Below are 6,000 nucleotides of genomic sequence, written 5' to 3' on the forward strand. Positions count from 1 at the left end.
CTTATCTTCATCAATGCTATCTCAGCAGTGGGGGACTTATATATTTGCTATATAGGGGCTGGTGGGAAATAGAGGAGTCGGGGCTGTGGTTTTGGTGGGAAAATAATTCAAATTGTAATTGGTAAAAAGTTGCTTACCTGATTTTATAGTCGTGAGCTTCTGTCCTGAAATGTGCAGTAAAAGTGGGACTCGTACTGTATCAGGAGTGTCTGGTTAGGAATGACATCATTGGGAGACACGCCACTATATAGAAAGGAAATACATCAAGTTAAGATACGAAAGTCACCCTCAAGTTTTAAAAGGAAAAAAGAAATCCTATGTATTATCATAAAGACGGCTTGGGTTGGCCCTTCCTCTCCACCTTCACTCCTCATCATTGCGCTCCAAGCGTCTCATATGCGTTGTGTGGGAGCTGCATCTGTATGAATCTGCCCTTGGCGTGACCAGGGTTGAATGGAACATCCATGGAACAAGCCTCATTTCCATCCCTGAAGTGCTTCTGCACCTGATATGGCAGATTTAAATGCATGTTACAGATAACATTGCCCTCTGTTGGCCCCAATAAGCCACAAAACTCCCATCTTATTACTAATTTGTTTGTTCCCCCTATTCCTCCCTCCCTCCCTCCTTCTCGCCATCTTCAAGTCTTCCACGATTTAATTTAGAGTGCGGTTCACAGGCCAGCCACTGTTGAATTGTAAGGACGTGGAGATTTCATTTAGAGTGCGGTTCACAGGCCAGCCACTGTTGAATTGTAAGGACGTGGAGATTTCATTTAAATGGTCCCTTTAACTGACGGTAATGACTTTATCAATATGTTAGGTCAAAATGACACCCCTTTCCCTATATAGTTCAGTAGGGAATAGGGTGCCATTTTAGATGTACTATTTGTGATAATTAAGATTTACACTATTGGAACATTATGTAATTGTCTATATATGAATTACAAGGAATCAAAGCAGTTAATTGCCACACATTTATAAAGCCATTGCAGCTTTATAATTACATGTGGGCACAGTTTTCTCCATCTATTTGAACCTTTTTATTTTCTTTAAAGGGCTAATCTGCAGTTCAAACAATAACAATGCGCCTCCCCACCACTGGTTTGGCAAATGCACTCTTAGAAAAAAAGGTGCTAAGTAGAACCATATAGGGTTCTTCGGTTTGTCCCCATAGGGAACCCTTTTTGGTGCTAGGTAGAACCCTTTAGGGGTTGTTAATGTACGGTTTGCCATAGAACCCCTTGTATATGGTTCTATCTAGAACCCTCTATGAAGAGTTCTGCCTAGAAACCCCTTTAAAAGGTTCTACTCAGAACCTTTTTCATCTTTGAAGAGTTCTTCCTAGAACCCTTAATAAACAGTTTCACCAGCTTTACTAGCCTTTAAAATTAAACTCCTTATGACAATACATTACATATATCATGACACCTTTCTTTGAGGGCCAAATTATACCCTAACACAGTGGTCTTAGGAAACTCCTGGTTTATAGGCCACATCAGGCCTGCAAGTCACGCTACCCCGGCGTGCAAAGTGAAGTGCAATATCTACTTGAATCCAGCCATTGGCTCATTTAATCACCCGCAATCTGCATTCCGAATGACTACCAGGGTAGAGAGGATAGAGTAAGGAGACTACCTAAATAATCTAAACAGGAACAACCATCTCAGTAATGATTGCAATAATTCCAACTACTACCAGATTGGATTAGTTTAGAAAAAGATACGTTATTTATTTTTGTATAGCATAATATTAATCAACCAATCAATGTACATGCAAAAACACAGATAATGAAACAAAACATTCTGAAAAGCAACCTGAAATAGAGCATGCCTCGAAATAAACTTAGCAAAATATTTGTATGAACATAAGATTCAACAACTGAGACATAAACTGAGCAAGTTCCACAGACATGTTGTCAGAGTTCTTCAACAGTGGGTTTGTAGTCAGGTGCAGAGAGCAGAAAATGTATATTTTTTATTCCCGGGAAAAACGGTCACGCCAAAAACCCAAGGCACATTAACTGACCGGCCCATACACAGGACCCAAAACTGAAAAATAAGATACAAACTAACAGCATAGCAATCCCGCACAAACCTAGGCTGGCCTAACAGGCTTATATATACAAAAATCAAGAAACACAAAAAAGGAACAGACCAAACGAACAGAAAAGGAAAAAGGGATCAGTGGCGGCTAGTAGACTGGCGACGACGACCGCCGAGCATCGCCCGAACAGGCAGGGGAGCCACCTTCAGTGGGAGTCGTGACACATGTGACTACCAGAATTGGAATAAAGTGTCCCTGAACAAAGTGGGAGTCAAAATCAAAAGTAACTGTCACGTTTTTCAATGTGTGAAGGAAAGTCAGACCAAAATGCGGCGTGTAGATTGCGATCCATGTTTATTTAAACTGAAGCAACACAAATCTAAACACAAACACTACAAAACAATAAACGTAACGAAAACCGAAACAGCCTAATACTGGTGCACATACACACAGACCAAGGACATCAAGACACTAAGGACAATCACCCACAAAACCCAACACCAAACAGGCTACCTAAATATGGTTCCCAATCAGAGACAATGACGAACACCTGCCTCTGATTGAGAACCATATCAGGCCAAACATAGAACTAGACAAACTAGACATGTAACATAGAATGCCCACCCAGCTCACACCCTGACCAACCAAAACATAGAAACATACAAAGCAAACTATGGTCAGGGTGTGACAGTAAAAGTCAGTATCTGGTGTAGCCACCAGCTGCATTAAGTACTGCAGTGCATCTCCTCCTCATGGACTGCACCAGATTTGCTAGTTCTTGCTGTGAGATGTTACCCCACTCTTCCACCAAGGCACCTGTAAGTTCCCAGACATTTCTGTGAGGAATGGCAGAACACTGACATTCCTGTCTTGCAGGAAATCACGCACAGAACGAGCAGTATAGCTGGTGGCATTGTCATGCTGGAGGGTTATGTCAGGATGAGCCTGCAGGAAGGATACCACATGAGGGAGGAGGATGTCTTCCCTGTAACGCACAACGTTGAGATTGCCTGCAATGACAACAAGCTCAGTCCGATGATGCTGTGACACACCGCCCCAGACCATGACGGATCCTCCACCTCCAAATCGATCCTGCTCCAGAGTACAGACCTCGGTGTAACGCTCATTCCTTCTATGATAAACGCGAATCCGACTATCACCCCTATTGAGACAAAAACCGCGACTCATCAGTGAAGAGCACTTTTTGCCAGTCCTGTCTGGTCCAGCGATGGTGGGTTTGTGCCCATAGGCGACGTTGTTGGCGGTGATGTCTGGTGAAGCATAGGAAACAGTTTTTAAACCCTCTACAATTAAGATCTGTGAAGTTATTAGGATTTTTACGAGTCTTTGAAAGACAAGGTCTTTCACGTTTCTTTTTTTTGCTGAGTTTATGATAAGTGGTTTTGAGTGTTTTACTCTACACAGAGTAAAAATGACACAATCACACTCAGCTCTGGTATTTAACACCAATACTGTTTTTTTTATACCACTAAGGTTTAAGTTAATTTAACTCCTGAATCAACACTAGGCATGTTACAGTGAAAAATCAACACTAGCTAAACTGTCCAATTGGATATTTACTACACAGTACAATACATTGCTGGTTCACTCATTCCCTTCTATTCTCTCCGCTCTATAAAATCACTGAAAATACTCATTTGAAAGACATAAATCACGGCAGTACCGTATATGTAAAATTATTAAGGGAATACCAGATACGTGCACAATTATTCCCATATAGGTACAGTTTAAAACATTCTCATGTGTATCTTTTTTAAATGATAAGATTACTCGAACTCCTGATGTAAAAGTTTAAACACTGAGGTAAGCATATATGTAGAACCCTTTTGGAACCCTTATTTCAAGGGTGTAGCTGAGGGATGAGCGGAAGAAATGTAGCCAATCTCAAATTTATAGACAGCGCTATGAATGCAAGGACTGACCATCCATGAGATCAACATGACATTTTTAACAATGTTTTGAGGCTATAAAGTGTTTGTTTACAATTACTTTGTTTACAAACAAAGGAATAAAACAAGTTTGTGTTCAGGTGAGGTAAGGGTTCAGGTGAGGTAAGAACATGGAACTAAGCTCATGAGGTATTCATAAGTTATATTATTCAATAATCAGTGGGTATATATAGGTGTATGATTAATTTAAAAGTCCAAAATTGAATTTAGTAATCGCAGATTGACCCTTTCATGTGGAAATTATCCACATTTAGCATAATCCTTATTCAGTGTGTAAAAAGAGACTGCTATTGTGATTAGAAGTGTGCAATGCATCCCCCCCTCTCTGAAAGCTGTAAAAATGCAATCAAGCAACATGCAAACTCAGAGGAGGATGCAGATATTCAGATGTACAGGAATGGCTTATATTGCTCTTCATGGCCTACTTCTCTATATGTTCTCCTCATGTGGGTGTAGGGGACGAGACCATTATTATATTATTCTATGGACGAGACAGGCTTCTTAATTCACACTCTTCTAAACACAAGGCCTCTACAGTACTGTATGTAGTGATTATGCCCTGAGACCAGCTATCTGTGATCTGAACAGCCCCAGTCTTAGCGATAATAAGCTGCTTTTGCGAAACACAGCCTAGTCTGCCTACTTTAGCTATAGGTCTGACTCCTCCCCTCCTCTTACCCCTCCTTCTCTTCCTGGTTCCCTACCCCACCTTGTGTTTATTTATACATCTTGTTTAGGCGGCTGGCTGCACCTAGTCTCCACACTGCTAGTTGTGTTAGTTTAGACCCTGGGCGAGGAGAAATATGTACAGATGTAGGATCTTAATTTGACCTATTTGTCACAGCAAAATAATCCTGCCGCAACAGGTCCTTAAAGTGTAGCCTATAACGTTGCATGATCGGCCGTTAGGCTATTAGCTGTCCAAAAGGAAGCTACATGAAAAGTGCATATGTTAATATAACCTTGTGTTAGTGTAGGTTTCAGTGAATTGATGTAAATCTCAAAGCTCATCTGCATTTCATGCGATGCAGGACAATTCCGAGCAACAGGAAAGCAATCAAATTATTGATCCCACACCAGTATGGGGTCGTATGGAGAATAGAGAGGCGTGTTTGTGTCATAATTTCTGTGTGTGTGTGTTTGTGTGTGGAGTTTATTTTGGAGTGCGGGCCTCTCCAGGGATAGGTCCCGATATAGTAATGACCGCGCTGCCTCTTCCGGCCAAATAACAGATCTGTGGAAAATATGCTTGTTATGTTGACTTCCACTGCTCTAAATATACTGTAGGTCTGAGAAGTACACTTTAATATACTGTAGGTCTGAGAAGTACACTTTAATATACTGTAGGTCTGAGAAGTACACTTTAATATATTGTAGGTCTGAGAAGTACACTTTAATATATTGTAGGTCTGAGAAGTACAACTTTATATACTGTAGGTCTGAGAAGTACACTTTAATATACTGTAGGTCTGAGAAGTACAACTTTATATATTGTAGGTCTGAGAAGTACACTTTAATATATTGTAGGTCTGAGAAGTACAACTTTATATACTGTAGGTCTGAGAAGTACACTTTAATATACTGTAGGTCTGAGAAGTACAACTTTATATACTGTAGGTCTGAGAAGTACACTTTAATATACTGTAGGTCTGAGAAGTACACTTTAATATACTGTAGGTCTGAGAAGTACAACTTTATATATTGTAGGTCTGAGAAGTACACTTTAATATATTGTAGGTCTGAGAAGTACAACTTTATATACTGTAGGTCTGAGAAGTACACTTTAATATACTGTAGGTCTGAGAAGTACACTTTAATATACTGTAGGTCTGAGAAGTACAACTTTATATATTGTAGGTCTGAGAAGTACACTTTAATATATTGTAGGTCTGAGAAGTACAACTTTATATACTGTAGGTCTGAGAAGTACACTTTAATATACTGTAGGTCTGAGAAGTACAACTTTATATACTGTAGGTCTGAGA

This window comes from Oncorhynchus clarkii, chromosome 23, assembly GCF_045791955.1.
Source record: "Oncorhynchus clarkii lewisi isolate Uvic-CL-2024 chromosome 23, UVic_Ocla_1.0, whole genome shotgun sequence".
Classification (NCBI taxonomy): Eukaryota; Metazoa; Chordata; class Actinopteri; order Salmoniformes; family Salmonidae; genus Oncorhynchus; species Oncorhynchus clarkii.